This window comes from Magnolia sinica, chromosome 12 (genome assembly GCF_029962835.1).
Source record: "Magnolia sinica isolate HGM2019 chromosome 12, MsV1, whole genome shotgun sequence".
NCBI classification, from domain to species: domain Eukaryota; kingdom Viridiplantae; phylum Streptophyta; class Magnoliopsida; order Magnoliales; family Magnoliaceae; genus Magnolia; species Magnolia sinica.
The window spans coordinates 60,670,290-60,688,330 of record NC_080584.1 but is presented as its reverse complement, the minus strand read 5'-3'; positions in this window follow the sequence as shown (position 1 = coordinate 60,688,330).

Below are 18,041 nucleotides of genomic sequence, written 5' to 3'. Positions count from 1 at the left end.
CACACTGCAAAAGACAATGGGGGATTAAACATCTACCATTGAAATCCTTTCTGCGGTCACAGAAGTTTTGAATCAATATAGAATTTCTTTTTCCTTTTCATTCAGGTCTGTGTGACCTTAACAACTCAGATCCCGAGGAGCGTCAGTGCTTGTCCTAGCACGACACTTACCTACAGCAGCTATATAACTGGTGTCTGGTACACCAGCCAATCCGCTTCCAATCCAGACTACCAATATTTCAGGCCCATGTGTGGATGTGGCATAAAAAATTGCACTAGATGCGATGATGTTAACCATCCGGCATTTCCATTTGAATTTGGACCACTCACTGTTTTTACTGTTGACCATCCATTTTATAGCCATTGATTTGATGGTTAGGATCGCTTGATCTTGTGATTTTAGAGATATGTCCCATCCACAACTGGACCCACAATTTGGGTGGTCTAGATGGCTGTATATCAGTGCCCGTGCAGAACCCGTTACGATATATATAATCGCTATGTCCATGTGTTGTTGTCTAAAATGTGCATTAGAGCACCCCATTCATCCGTACAAGTGACCTGATGGTTAGATGATCCAGACCGTTGATCTTGTGAAACACGCTACAGATGGGGGATAGCCCAAGAGTCTTCTAGATTTGAAGATCCCAAGATCCAAAATTTGAGGCCAAATTTCTCTCTTTCCCTATAGGAGAATGATTGAAGGGTCAGGATCCTTTGATGTGCAATATTTTGGCGAATTCCCCATCCATGCAATACAATGAGATCAATGGTCAATCTGGATTACAGAATGATCTGTCCCCTTTGTATTCTGATTGAGATGAATTACTATGTGGGTCAGATGGGTCCCACCATAGGTGAGGCATTCCTCAAAATGCTCCATATTGGACAAAAAGCTCTTGATAACTCCATGTACGTGTTGCAACATGTCTTGTTGATTTGATGGACCACCGTTCCAGTGTCTGATATGCTTGGATGAACCCAATGATGCATCTATCAGGTTTCACTGGCTGCGTGTATGTATTTGACGAGGTTGTATATATTTAAATAAGGGAAATGGTTCCTTGCGGTCGAGCTAATAGGAACTTCCCATAAGGTCAAGATGTGTGGGCCCCACCGTGATGCATGTTAAACATCAACACTGTGAATTTGATGGGTACCCTTTAATTTATGGGATATCCCAAAAATCAGCCATATATGGAACTCGGGTAGGCCATACCATCTAAGATCATGTGAAGACATGCCTAAAATATATAAAAGCACTTGTTGGGGCCCATATAAAATTTGGATGCATATGAAACTTGTTTCTACGCCTAATATAAGTGGGACACACATAATGAATGGGCTGGATTTGTGAACCACACCTCGGTTGGCCCAACAAATGATTATGAATGTTTTAATGGGAGGGTAACCCCTTGTATGTGGTGTAAAAAACTCATCGATTGACTTGATTTTAAGCCCAAGGCCCACCATGGAATGGTGCTTCTGACTGATGGGATAGATGTTTGACATGCAGCACAGTGGGGCCCACACAGCTCGACCTCAAGGGAAGTTCCCATGAGCTCAACCGCATAGAACCATTTCCTTTTATAAATAATTATAAATAATTAGTAACTTGCATTCTCAAAAAGTACTACCTGACTATTTTAAATTGCGGAGCAATTCTTTAGTAAATATGGAATTCACGAGGAATGTTTTCACAAAAATCCCTAATATTTTAAGACTACAAGGGTCGAATTTTTCTTCAAGCCTGAAATTGTGATGCCCACATGGTATTTGTGTATGTAGACACCCCATCGCAGTACACCGTACGTGCACTTATTTTGCAGTCAAACGGACCCTTTGGAAGCCAACCCATAACTTAAATTCTTAATAAGGCACAAGGTTTCACAGAACTACTGAATTTGGTAGGGAAATTTGGAAGGCAAATGCCACATGGGTGGCAATACTAATGCTACCCAAGCCTACTCTGGCAATCTAGGACATAGTGGATCATTTGGGGATTACCACGGGCTGTTATGACAAAAATGAGAAAGTTACAAATGGTATTGCCACCCACACTCGTTTCAGCAGTGTGGATACACAGAGGATCACCTAAAATCCCTAGGACGTTGTTGGGCTCAAAAGTATAAACTTGTGCAACGGTGGTAATATATATTGCCGCAGCTTCAAAAAGATCTCAAATTTTCTCCGGAGATCTCCCCAACGACTATAGAGAGAGGTGAGCAACTATAATATCATTGTCATCCAAGGCTAAAACAACCATTTTACCTCTCCAGAGTGGCTAACTTATTTTATCATTTATTAAAACAATCCTAAGATGTCACATGTCTCCTAGCCAAGCATATATATATATATATGTGTGTGTGTGGGGCCACCATGATGCATGTCTAACAACAACACCGTGCATTTGTCTAATATTAATACCGTGCATTTGATGGGTCCCCTTTAAATTATGGGATATCCCAAAAATCAGCCATCTACGGAACTCAAGTGGGCCATACCATCTAAAATCAAGTGCGGCCCACTTGAAATTTGGATGCATCTGAAACTTGGTCTGACCCCTCATCCAAGTGGGATACACATAATGGATGAGCTGGATTTGTGAACCACATCTAGGTAGGCCCAACAAATGATTTTGAATGTTTTAATGGAGGGTAACCCCTCCTCAACTTTTGTATGTGGTGTGGTCCACACAAGTAACAGATTGACTTGCTTTTTAAGCCCTATGCCCACCATGGTCTGTGGGGTATATATATATATATATATCATAGTGAACCCATACTATACTATGGAAAACATTTTATAGCATAGTACCTATTCATATATATATATATATATATATATATATATATATATATATATATATATATATATATATATATTCAGTCCACATGGCATGCCCCTTAAGTTTGCCATTCTTTATAAATAAAAACTCACCATTCTCATTTCCACGTACTAGGTTCTCAATGTATACTTGGGTGCTTGAAGTGTGGGGGTATAAAAAGTGAGAGTAGAGTAAAAGTTAAGCTGAGAGTATGGAAAAGAGTGAGAGTGTACCACGTCCGTCTAAACCATTCAACCCAATTAATACAAACATCCAGCTACGTCGGCAAGTCAAGATCGATGAAGTAGGTTCGAGATTCAAGATCTATGATCATCTCAGGAGGAGTGTCTTAGCTCTCCCTTCCTTTTTCTTACATTTTTATGTCTACAAGCGCCATCCAACTATCCATTCTATTTTCTATATTCGCATTTGCACAATCACACTCTCATACACCACCCTGCTTATAGTTTGAGTAATTATTAATTGTATGTCTACACCCGTAGACACCCCAACAAACCATCGGCTGATGATCAAAAGACGGTCACCTAGTACCCTAGATATCTACTTCTTGACAAGTGGTCCACCTCCATGAAAAATTCTTGACAAGTGTCTATTGGCCACCCATGAGCCAACAGTTTCCTAGCCTTTATAACCAGCACTCACCCCGTTGTTCAAAGGGGGGACAAACGGCAGAAGAAAACAGTATAAAAGGTCCGAGGAATTTTTGCCAATTTCATTAGCTTCCGTTCCCTACCAACAAAGAGATTCTACCACCTAGGATGCTCTACAGGTGCCATACTTATACCTAGGTTCTGCTTCAATCAGCCACAAGCATCTAATTCATCAAAGCTAGCCAAACAATTCAGGAGTGGGGTCAAGATTAGGGACGTTCGATTATCCCTTTTCTGACTCAAGAAAAGGGTGTTTGACTTTCATTTTTTCTCACATCTAATCAAGCTCAGAACGCAGTCAATTTTGCGCATTCCATTACTGCTAACTCTGCTTCTTGTTCCTTTTTTCTTTACTACATTCACTTTCTATTGCCTTTATTTTATTCTGTTTGTCTGCCCATTTTCTTTCAACTTTGCGAAGAAATGATAGAATTTCTTTTATTTATTTCGCCACCCAACCCTCTCATGGGGTTACGCGAAGCATGGCTATATAATTAACATAGTTACAGGTACTATAATTTCCTTGATAGTCACACATCTCTTAAAATAGATACCACACTTAGCATGGGCAGGAGAGGATACCTAATCCATTCATTTCTTGTAACTGAGGCCCTTACTCAGAATCTATAGTCGCAGACCAATCGCAGGAGTCACTTGAGTTGGAGAATCATAATCCAACCCTTTAGTGATTTTAAGGTTTTTATCCAGCCATAGATTCTAAGCTTCTTTTGGATAGTAGCAACTCCAAGTCAAACGTACTTTTATATCTGAGTTTGCATTTCAATCAAGTCAAAACCAGAACCGACAGATAGAAAAGGCCAAAAAAGTTAGGGCTTCATTCCACCGCGTGTACTCGCACGTGGGAGGGTGTTCAGAACACCTTAACGAACTCTCAAATCATAATGCACCCCACCCCAGTATGATGCACCTTTTCTTAGAATACAATCAAGCCAACCCATAACCTTTTCTTATTTTCTTATTTACTTACTAGCGCATTTGTAGATACTCGTACTCGAGTATGATGCACATTTTCTTAGATTACATGAGATGACTCATGAGCTTCAAAAAACCCTTAAGTGGCTTTGGCGCATAGTATTAGATGGGATTAGATGGGATAGAATTTTAAAAACAACATGATTGCCTTCTGTCAAGCTTTGTCTTAGAATTGCCATGAGCCATTTTGTGAACAATGCGTGTTTGGATTTCATGGAAGAATTGAGATTGGATTTAAGCATGGATCATAAGGTGGACCTGTTTGGATACTGATTCACCCCAGTCCCCACAGGCACAACTTTTGAAATTCCACCACAATGTTTGGCAAGTCAGGTACGGATTTACTCAAAATTGGAATAAATGTTTGGATCAACAAAGATCTCGAACATGGATCAGCTGGTTTTGCCAACACCACCCATAGTGGTGGTGTGTTGATTTGTTGGGCATTGTGGGCCCAGCTTGATGTGTAAGTGCTTTATATCCACTCCATCCATCCATTTTCCCCCCTGATTTGCATGGCATGAGATAAAAAATGAAGCAGATCCCAACCTCAAATGGACCACATTACGAGAAACATCGGTGATTGACCTGTTTAGAATGGAAGGGTCCCCTCATCCAATTCTGAATGACCTTATCAACAAGTTCAATGACAAATAAACATTACGGTGGATCATTAAAATGCTTTAACAATGGATGTCATTATCCACACTGTTTCCTGTGATGTGATCCACTTGAGCTTCAGATTGTTTCCTTTTCTACTTGGTTTTTTTTTTCCGTGTTGGGTTTCTACCCCTGAAATTAATGATCTGGACGAACCATGTTAGATGATGTCGATATAAAATCTGGACGTCATGTTTAGCCCCACTACGTCAAACGCATCAACACACCACCGCAGGGGGTGTTGTCATCAACACCACCATACCCACATCCTTAGGACTTCTTATGATAAAGGAATTTGCCCCAGTCCCCGCATTCACTATTTTCAAATTCCCCCTGGTCTACTACCCACGCATGAGTCCCTGCCCTCCGATATGCATTCTGGATGTAAGCATGGAATTTTAACCACGCTTACCGGTGTTGACTCACGTAAATATTAAGACATACATGTCCATGTAACTTCGCGCATCTACCTGCCACAGTGATCATACAAGTCACACACTCATGCTTATTACATCAAACAGGCTTGGGAATTCAAAAAATATTACATGAGAAAGAAATACAAAATTGATTATGAAATGGTACCTTGAGAGACCCATTTAGAATGGAAGGGTTCCGAGCCCACTTCAGAAGATGTCATCCAAAGGGTTGGCTTGTAGAATAGAAGGCACTCTTGGCCACGATAAAGTGATGAAATAATTTACACTGTAAACTTCCATCCAAAGGGTATGACTATAACAAGTGATGAAGTCATTCTGAACCAACCATCGTGTACTTCGTTCAACAATTCCTCACCCTACCACAGGAGTTTATGAATCAGTAAAAGTGTTGGTTGTCCCTAACAATTGTTACATTTAAATAAGTCTTACTAAGTAAATCACATACCTCGTTGGCTTAAAATCGGCTGATAAAATCGGCTTAAAATCTTACTCGGTTCCTAGGTTCACCTCAACCAAGGGATTTTGAACCTACGCCTGAGAGTCTTCCATCTTATCAGGTGCTTTCTTCAATTCCATCTTCATCAGTCAGGACATCTATGTCGGCCAAATTCACGAAACAGCCATCGTCGACATCCCTCAGGCTTTCTCCAAGCCTTCTTATTCTGGCCGTGAAGTCATCCATTCGCTACTTATTTCGTCGATGGGATTTCTTCGATGGTGCAATGTGAAACCAACTGAAAAGGAATAATATCCATTGGCAGGTTAGCGACTATTATTTCAGTGATGTCTTGCACGATGCTATTTGAATTCTTCTTGATCGATATCTTGTTCAGACGGCCGTGCTTGTTTCTCATAGTAAATCAAAACGGCCTTACTTCATCCCCATAGTAGTAGGCTTCATTTGCATTCGAAGTGACTAAAAATAGTTTGTTATCGGCCAGGGCCAACTTGACTTTATCTTGGTTCCAAAAGAATATAAACTGTTGTAGGGATGATGGGATGCATGCAAACGAGTGAATCCAATCCCTTCTGAGCAAAGCATTATAACTGGATGAGGTATTGACCATAAAGAACAGAGCCAACACCCTTTTGTTCCCACAGTAAGTCAACTAGAAAGACCCCGTGCATATTTGTGACGTGGCCAACGAAGTTGCTGACTTTTACCTTAGATGTAATTAAATCAGCTGTAGTCTTCCCTAATTTTGACATCATTCTTAATGGGAAAAGATTGACAGCAACTCCATTATCGGCCATAATCCTAGTGACTAGGCAGCCTTCGAGATGAGTCATTATATATAGCAGTTTGAGATTTTGTGTCATGCCATATGTGAGCCTCTCTATGACCACACTTTCAGACATGGCTCATGATTATACTGTGACGTGACGGTATTTATTATGGCGCTTTGCCCACTCCCGATGCCCCTTCGATTGTCTCTTCTGGAGGAAAGGAAGCGTAGTGTATTACCACAAGGGGTTGAATTCTTCTACACCACCCGCCATTTCACTCGACTCGGCTAGCTTGGCCTGAAAACTAGAGGGTAAAGTGAGCACCATATTTCAATGATGTATGTGTTTTATCCATGTTGCCTATTCATTCTGCGAGCTCATTTTAGAATATGAGCCCAAAAATGAGGCACATCCAATGCTCAAGTGGACCACACCACAGGAAGTAGTTGGGATTGAATGCCTACCGTTGAAACCTTTCTAAGGCCCACCACGATGTTTATTTGCCATCCAAATTGTCCATAAGGTCACCCAACCCTGGATGAAGTGAAAACATAAAATCAGCTTGATTGAAAACTTTTGTCGCCCACAAGAAGTTTCAAATGGTAGGTATTTAATCCCCACTATTTCTTGCAGTGTGGTCTGACTTGAGATTTGGATCCTCCTCATTTTTTGGATGATTCCCTAAAATGAGCTAGCAAAATGGATGGACGGGTGGGATAAAATACATACATCATAATGGGGACTGTAGAGCTTCGACCAATACTGACCAGCTGCTAGAGGCGTCATTAGAGAATCCCAATCAAAATTACAGGTAGATGCCTTTTGATGAAGGTAATTACACATATGCTATTATGCCATTTTTATTTAAAAATTAGTGAAAATTGACAACTAGGGGGTGGTATGTGTATAACATCCAAGCTACCCAATATATGAACTCCACCATGGTGACTACATGAACAAAAATTAAAATTTGATCAATAAATTATCTAATGAGCTGCACTCGAATTTGTATATTCTGAGGGGTGTATATTATTTTTCATGAATTGGCCCACCTTGTGATTGGATCTCCAATATTTTTAATTTGCTTTATAATCATGGTGGCATATACCTGTTGAACGGTTTGGATGTTAGAAACACACTGCATGGCCTAATAATTCTGGATTCTCCATTATATAAAGAAAAAAACGAGGGTAGTAATATAATTTCTTGTTTAAAAAGCCCTGCTCGAGAGTAGAGCTGGGCATTGGACCGAGTTGGATCAGATTGGGTCCAACTCGGTTCCGTCTAAAATCTAGCCAGGCTTAACCGAACCTGATCCGATCCAGGACCGAGTTCGGAACACCTGACTCGAACCGATCCAACACGCGATTGGCCTAACTCGAACCGAGTCCGACTCAGTCAGGGAAACCGAGTCGGATTGGGTTGGGTACGATTCGGATCTTTTTAACGGTGAAAATCATTATCCTCGCTGCTATTTTCGGTGTGGTCCATTTGAGCTTTAGATATGGTTCAATTTTTTTCCTAATACTCTAAAATAATCATGAAAAATGGATAAATGGTGTGGATATAATAAATACATCATTGTGAGGCCCATGTAACATTGATCTTATTTGAGTCGTTCGTACAACTCGAAACTCGAGGCGCTAGCTGTATTGACGTGCTGCAACTGTAACTTGCTCTGCACGAAAGAGTTGCTATTGACGTTGGCAAGTTCTATGGGTCTGATCATGGGGTATGTGTTATATCCAAACCGTCCATCCATTTAGCGAGCTTGTTTTAAGGCTTGAGACGAAAAATAAGATAGATCTAACTATCAAGTGGACCACACTGAAAAAAGCAGTGGGGATTGAACATCTACCATTCAAACTCTATTTGGGGTCACAATCTCACAGAATTTTGGGATTAATTTGAAATTTGTTTTGCCTCTTAATTTAGGTCTTTGTAACCTTATGAACAGATTGGTGGAAAATAAACATTACGGTGGGCCATACGAATTGTTTAACAGTGAAAATCATTCTCTGCTGCTATTTGTGGTGTGGTCCAGATGATCTTTGGATATGATTCATTTTTTGGACAATGCTCCACAATGATCTCTAAAAATATATAAACAGTGTAGATATAATAAATACATCACTATGGGCCCATATAACTTTGATCTTCTTTGAACCATTTGTACAACTTGGAGCTCGAGGAGCATCAATGCTCGTCTTGGCACAACACGTTCCTACAGCTATATAGTTGTATATGGTACACCGGTGAATCCTTTCTTATTATACACAGTAAACTCTATTGAGGCCCACTATGAATGCATGTGGTTTATCCACACCGTCCATTCGTTTTTCCAAATCATTTTAGTCGCTGAACCCAAAATTGATGCATATCCAAAGCTCAAGTGGACCATGCCACAGGAAAAAGTAAAATCATTGATAAAAACCACTTCAAATTGGGTCGGATCGGATCGGGTTTTCAGATCAGATTGGTCTGGATTGACCACGACCCGATATGGATCCGAAAAAAATATCAGATCTGAATGGCCTTAACTGATCCACACCAATCCAGGCCATCGGTTCAATTCGAAACGGGTCAGATCAGGTCTGATCGGGTCGGATCTACCGGATCAGGTCAGATATGCCTAGCTCCACTCGAGAGTCAGGCCACTGGAAGCACTCTTAGGTAAGATCTCTTCATAGAGGTATTTTATGATAAAAATTCCTTTAAACAATTGACATATTTAAATAAAGTGTTAAGAAAGGACATTTTAGGACATAATTCCTCAAGAACCTTCATTTTCCCACACAATGGCTGGACAACTGAAAATTTTCCAAGAGATGTTTTCAAGTTGGAATTACCAAAATGCCTCATCTATTTTTCTTTAAAATAAGTGAAGTCGAGAATTGTGGGGCCCACATGACGAGAATTGTGGGGCCCATGTGATATATGTATAACATCCAACCCATGTTACATATGCAACCTGTCATCATGATCATAAGAACAAAAGATGATTTGGTCAATCGAATCATCTAGGCCACTCTTGAATTTGGATGCTTCATTTTTTATAGTTTGGTTTACCTTACAGTAATCTTGGTGGGGTGCATCTGTTGGACGGTTTGGATGTCAGAACCACACAACACAGGACCCACAATTCTCTATTCTCCAGTTTTTAAAGAAAGACTTTAACAAGGACATTTCAATAAAATTTATCCTCTAAAAAAGCACCACTAATAATTTTAGTTGAACCAGGCACTATATGGTAAAATCCAAACTGCTGAGGAATTTTACAGTAAATATCCCAAAAAAAAAAAAAAAACAAATCATACATTCAAATTTGAGTGATCCCACCCAACGTCATTTCTAGGTGGGTCCAAATCCATGTTACTGAGTCGAACTGGATTATTAATCGCCTGCAAAATTTTGAATCTTGATATTATCAAACGGGCGGATACTTCAAAGATCTAGATACCTATTGACGCCATACACATGATTGCATATTCCCTACATACAGCTGTCCAACTAATGGGCCATTTGATGGAGGCTGACGATTCAAAAATTACTCTCAATGAATGGTCCAGATCACGTTGTTTTTCTAATGTGGGCCATACAGAGTAGACCCATAAGATGAACAGTCTCGGGTTACCATCCATCCAAACATGCACTGAAGAGTGACAATGAAACAAGGCCGGCTTGCGTAGCAGTGAGTCTTAGTAAGGGTTGGCAATAGACCGTATCAGGTTAGGATCGGCTCAAGCCTAAGATGTTTACCAACTAGACGACCCACTAAGGGCCTATTTGGCAGGGCGAATCCCATGGGATTAGAAGAGATGGAATGGATTTTAAGGTAATGATGGTGGTGTCAGTGGATTGGTTTAAGCTCCATGGGATTAATTGCTATATCCCGGGACAAGTTCACTGGGTCTGTTTGGCACGCCCCACATATCCCGGTATTTTACCTTCCAATCTGTCCAACCAAGGGATGGGATCAATTTTAAGGTAATGATGATGATGTCCGTGGATTGTTTTAAGATCCATGGGATTGCTTATATCCTGGGACAAGTTCACCGGGTCTATTTGGCTCATCATGCATATCCCGGGATATCGCGATCACATCCCTCCTAATACCGTGGGATCGGACCGACCAAATAGGCCCTAAAAGTTCATGGTATTAGATGGGATTAGGTGGATGGAATTGTATTTGGTCCCGTGCCAATTCCACTCAATGTTTGGGAAGAATGGAAAAGATTGGAATTAGATTAGATGGAATTGCATTGGGTCCTGCCAATTCCACTCACTGTTAGCAAGTTGTGTAGGTCCCACTATGATGTGCGGGCTATATCCACACTATCTACTCATTTTTCAAGATCATTTTAGATCATGGGCCAAAAAATCAGGTAGATCTAAAGCTCAAGTGGACCTCACCATAGAAAGTAGCAGATTGAATACCTACCATTGAAAACTTCTTTAGGGCCACATAAGTTTTGGATCTGCCTCATTTTTAGGCACATGCCATAAAATGAGGTTACAAAATAGATGAACGGTTTGGATATAACACATATGTGTTATTCTCAATAGTTTCAAATGATGGTGGGTATATCCATTCAATGTACCACCGTATTACAAACATATCACGGAATTAAGCTTATCCCATCCTAGCATGGGACGATTCCTGCCGTATGTAATAATTATGTTTTATTAATCCCATCCCACCTAATCCTTCCCAATACCATGCGCCAAACACCCCCTCAAGCCCAAGTGTAACCAGGCACATTTAATTACGATGGGGTTGAGCTTGACCAACCCAACCTTACCTGGAATGACTTTAAACAAAAACAAAAAAAAACAAACATTTAGCTAGCATGACCGTACACAGGATTAAAATGAAATCTGGGGTTAAAGGTATGCCCATGGTTTCAACAGGCTAGTTTAGGGCTGGGCTAAGCTTTGTTCGAAATAGGCTTGAGCTCAACTTGAGCCCATGATGCACCATTGTCTAGCTCAAGGTTGGCCTGAAATGTTTATGCTAGCGAGCTTAAGTGCTTCTTAGTGAGATGCCACAAAACAAAAAAAAAAAGCTTAGTAGAGAGTACATGTGGATTTTACATATTGTGTATATTACAAAATTACCTTTTTAAATTCTAATGAGTAGAGCTAGATTGGACTTGGGCCGGTTTGGCAGTCTGTTGTACACCATTCAAACTTGGCTTGATTGAGAAACATGCATGAATTTTAAGCCCGAGCCCAACCCTTAAGCCTAATACACGAGCCTAGGAATGGCATGGAGTGGGCCAACTTAAAAGCCCATTGATCAACCTTGCCCATTGACAACCCTAGTATATCTAGCCTTGCTCAATTAGCAAATGCATACAAGCATACTTACATCATGTGTATATATTTATTCTTATTGCCTATTAATTTTTTAGGATTATTTTGTCTTTCGGATCATACATCTTGGTTGGGTACCGTTCAATAGGTGCAGTTTGGGTGGATCCCTAATTGCGGAGCCCACTTTGATGTATGTACCTTAAATCCAGGCCATCCATCCATTTTAAGGCATGATCACAAAAATGAAGCAAATCCAAATATTAGGTGGACCATATCACAAGAAACAATTATGATTGAATCCCCACCATTAAAAACTCCAAGGAGGCCACTATAATGTTTATTTGCCATCCAACCTATTGATAAGATCACAAAGACATGAATGAAATGACCACACAAACATCGGCCTGATCCAAAACCTGTAGACTATGAGAAGTTTTTAATAGTCGATTACCACTATTTTCTGTATTATGACCTACCTGAGATTTTAATCTACTTCATTTTTGAAATCATACCCTAAAATGAATTTTCAAGACCGACAGCCTAGATATAAGGCACATGCATCATGGTGGGCCCGATGGTTAAGGATCCGGGGATCTTACCATTCCCCTGAGGCAAATGTTTGATATATATATATATGTGTGTGTAGAAAAGTTAATTAAAGAAGGAGAGTTGCTGGCTTGGGATGGCCGCACCACGGTAGTTATGTAAAATCCACCCCAGTCATTAGATAAGTCACCCCATGTTACACTAGACAATGAAAATCAGTCCTATCTGTGGTTCAGGTAGACCACGTGCTTGAAAATAGTATGCAGGGAAAACTAACCCTTGAAACAGTTTCTCTTGGTATGGCCTACATGAATCATTATTGTGCTTGCATTTTAGGCATCATTTCTAGCATTTGATTTGGCGTATAATGGTTGGAATGCATTTCATATGCTCATGACGTTGAGGCCGGTAGGAAGTCTCTCCCATTTGCTTTCACTGGTATAACCTACTTAATCACATATCAACTTGATTTTTTTTAGCTCTAAACCCTATATGAAATTACACATCCAATGATTGAAGTAGATCTCATGGTACACATCACGGTGGGCCCAGTACAAAATATAGGGTCATCGTTACCCAAATGACAAGTAGTGGGGTGCTTCCCACACCGTGGGGCCCACCTTCATGTATGAGTTGTATGTCCATGCCATTCATGAGTTTTTACACATCTTCTTAATACATGGTCTAAAAAATGAAGCAATGTAAATATCAAGTGGACCACACCACAAGAAACAAATAGACATTGAGCGCCTGTCATTAAAAACTTAACCAGGCATAAGCCCGAAAGCCAGTTAGACCCAAAATTCAATTGGACTACATCATAAAAAGCAGTTACAACAATGATTGCACAGTTGAAATCTTCCTAAGGCTGATCATGATGCTTATTTGCCATCTTACCTATTCATAAGGTCAGATGGACCCGAATGAAGGGAGAACACAAACATAGCTTCATCCAAAACTTCTAGCTCTCAATAAGTTTTTAATTGTGGGCGCTCAATCCCCATTATGTGATCCACTTAAGCCTTGGATGTGCCTCATTTTTAGGTTCATACTCTAAAATTATCTAGAAAAATGGATGGTCAGCATGGATAAAACCCGATACATCATGTTGAGCCTCACAGAGCCCTCTTTGAGTTAAAGAGATTTTTGCTCAATTCGATTTTCTAACAAGAGAGAACATTAAACAAGAGTGATGCATTCAATGAACAAAGAGAAAAGAGGAAGATGATTACTGTTATAGGGAAAATAGGCCGACCAATGATTGAAGGTCAGGTTGGAACCTTGCGTACCTCCCCAAGTCAGACACTACAATGGGTTCGATCCTATACCCAAAACCCGAGCAAGAAGTAAGATCGAGCTCGGCATCTCATCACCAGATTGGGACACTTACTGACTTGCCCAAGCGTTTGAAAAAACACTACCTCCGTCAGTTCCAAGATCCTCGGAGTTCGTCAGGGACATCCCGCCCCACTGCCCGACTAAGGAGCCAGGTTGGTATAGCGCAGGTCGACACAACCCAAGTCCTCATAACCCAGGTCGCCACGCCACTCCCAAGTCAAGTCGACTAAAACCACCTCGGCCCCCCATTGCACGTCCCTAATTATCTCAGATAATTAAATCGGGCCCAAGAAAAATCCGTCTGGGGTCTTCTCCAAGTATCTCAGAGGACATCTGCGACACACTCGAACCCCCAAGATCTTCGCCGAGAATCTCGAAAGATCCTCCTACTAATCCAGGATCTGAATCCACTTCCAATACGTATTTACTAAATAGAAAAATTCTCTCTACATCACTGCCTCTCCTAAAGCTATAAATAAGGTACCTCTAATGATGAAAGGTATACACTATCTTTAGTCCTAAAACTTTGAATACTCGACTAGACCTAGATCCCTCTCTTGACTTAGGCATCAGAAGGTCCTCTGCTCGAGCCAGGGTCTTCCTTATCCGTTCCTTGTGCAGGTAGGAAAGTTCGGAAGAGGCTAATCAGATTTATGTATCAACAATTATTTCCTAAGAAAATTGAATGAATAAAAAATTTGTACACATGTGATGTATTTGGATGAAGTGCTATATATGTAAGAAATCTGATCAATTAATTAGGTAAGGTCCTTTATAAGTTAAGTGAAAACAATTTTTTTTTAAAAAATAAATCTATAATATGATATTCTTCTTAAAAAAATTGTGCCATTACAAATCTATTCCAATGGTCCATATTCAACTTAAATGTGTGGTTGCAATAATGAGAACAATTTATTAATTATTAGTAGATAAAATTTAATTAGTGAACTTTATTTGTTGAATGATCTGCATGATAAAATTTTATTAGTAGACTCTAGTTGATGAATGAACTCCATCTTTAACAAGTAATTTCCATGACACTTACGTATGACTTGATGTCACACATCCTCATGTAGTACAATGTAATTGAAAGAGGAATTTGTAGTGTTGATGCAAAAATCTGGTCGTCCCTCCATCTGGCCATCAAGTGCCTGCACAGGAAGAAGACAAAGGAGACCCTAGCTAGAGCAGGGGACCTTCCGATGCCAAAGTCAGGCTAGGAATCTGGGTCGTATTATATTAAGGGAGTTTGAGAGAACGCTTTTTGCGTACCTTTCATCCTTGGAGTCGCTCCTATTTATAAGAGAAAGAAGATCCCGCCGTGTGGAGATTTTTTCTCGATATTTTGGAGATTTGATTTAGATGGTGTTTTGTTTACGGATACTTCCCGATCCCGAGATTTTCGGGACCGGAGATCCTTTTACAAGATTCTCGGGATGGTGTTTAAGATTACACCGTCTCTCCTTTGCTTGGCTCGACCTTAATAGATTCATAATCTCGGCTGGCTTACATAGGAGACTTTTTGCCTATTATCGAACAAAATTGGGTCGATTCAGGACCTATGTTTTCCTTCTATCCGATAGCCGATACTGCAACCAACCATACATGGGTTGTTTTTATAATCGGTCAGGTGGCTTTTTGGTTTGGGACCTTTAATAGGTCTCTCTAGACATTGCTGCCTCGTTAATAGAGTCAACTTGATGTGCCCTATACTCGCCTAAGGCTCTCGACTCTCCACTTCGGTCGGGATTCATTTTCGACAAATTCGAACAAGTCTCTCATTTAGCTTTATCTTGCTCGACCCGAACTATTGGTTCGGATCTTTCAATCGATTTTAATAGAGTTAGTCCATAAAATAACCGAGTCTCCGACTTATCATATTATTTTCCCCAACATGTAGTATTTAATACACAGCTAGTTGGGACAATTTTAATTGTCCAACTAGTAGTCCGTGAGCATTACTTTGTATATATATAACATCCCTTGGGAGCTGATCCATTGCCGCCCTGTTTGGCTGTTTCCAAAATTAACCCTCAGCTTAAAGGCAAAGCAAACCGATTTTTGTTATTCGCACGCATCCTCATGGACTCTTGTTAAAATACCACTGGAAAAGTGCATCAGGGATAACGATTCCACGACGAGATGTCACGCGTGAGTATAACCGAATCCGAGGAACATTTGGGCCTTATATCATGATGGCTCCAAATTTATGTTTCCTGGCCAAGAAAACATGCGGTTCGCTCATCACATGGGCCAAGCATGTAAAAAAAAGGACGGTTAGAACAAAATAGTCCATATTTAACATCCATGTACATCCTACTTCGTATATTAAACAAGTTAATATTTTGTCAAAGGATACAGATGATGTGGGCCCGAATGATGAACGGTTCAGATCACGTAGTGAACTACGTTAGTATCTGTTTCACGAATTCAGATGCGCGAGTTTACTTGGCATGGTTTTGTTTCGTCCAGGCACTTTATTCGACCGAAGCAATCTCGGCGATCTAACCTTTTCCCACTTCCTAAGCACACCGAACACGCCGACAAATGCTACCCTCGCTGACACCGGATCTCCGGATCCAATGCACACGCATACCCCGCACGCTCGGTACGTGACATCTGACAGCTAAGATCAGGTGCAACTTGAATAATCCAGACCGTCCATCATACTATAGTCACATCTGCTACTTGATCTGGACTTAAATTCGGGAGTTTATCGTCGACCGTTGCAACTTTGTTTCTAACCGTTTGTTGGTGTACGATAGTCCCTGCTCACTCATTAGAAGGACCATCTGATAGACGGTCTAGATTAAACGATTATGAAGAAGTGATGGGCACGTGACCCAGATTAGTCAGAGGAACAGTTGGTTCATCTGTGCCTCAATCCAAACCGTCCAAATCATGGACCGCATCAAAATCAGAATGGATGGATGATCCTAACCATCGATCGGTAGAGACTATCGCTTTGAATCTGGTCTATTTTTAATCATCCCCACCAACAGGATGATAGAACCATGGCTGCTGTGTGTTTTCAATATCACGACCTATATGGAACACGGTTACACGGCCCATGATAATCGACGGTCTGGATTGAAGCACTTGTTTGCGAGGAGCTGGCGTGCGTGAATATTGGCTGTCATAATAGGAATCCACCCTGCTGGCGACGAAACGGATTGGCTATTCCCCCTGCCACAGCCCCGTGGCTGGGGGTCGGTGCTCTGTGGGACCACCATAATGTATGTGTTTCATCCATTCAGTTCATCCATTTTCAAAGATTATTTCAGTGCTTGATTCCAAAAATGAGAGAGATTTAAATCTCAGGTGAACCACACCACATGAAAACAGTAGTTATTGGATATCCACCGTTAAAATCCTCCTAAAGCCTACTGTACTATTTATTTGACATCCAATCTGTTGATTAGGTCATAGAGGCCTAGATGAAGGGAAAAAACAAAAATAAGCTTGATCCAAAACTTTTATGCCCCAAAATGTTTTTAATGGTCGATACTCATTCAAAACTGTTTCCTGTAATGTGGTCCCCTTGAGATTGATATATATCTAATATTTTGTCTTATATCTTAATATGATCTTTAAAAATATATGGACGAAATTGATGAAACAAATATATCATGGTGGGGCCCACAGAGCACCGACCCATCAGCCATTGGCTGGTGTCGGGGGAGTAGCCAATCCGTTTCCGCTCGCGAGTCGCGACAGATAGATAGCATGTCGCGTGGCAAGCGGATTGCGTGGTCACCTCAACCCCACCGCCTATATCCCTGGCGAGCGTAATCTGTCGGCCCACCGCAATGTATGTGTTTTATCCACACTGTCCATCCGTTTTTAACAGATCGTTTGAGGACATGAGTTTGAAATAAAAGGATGTTTGAAGCTCAAAATGAACACACCACAGGAAATAGTAGGGATATAACATCCACCGTTAAAACCTTCTTAGGCCACCATGGTGTTTATTTCCAATCTGTTCATAAGGCTACAGAGAAATGGATGAAGGAAAACACTACTATCA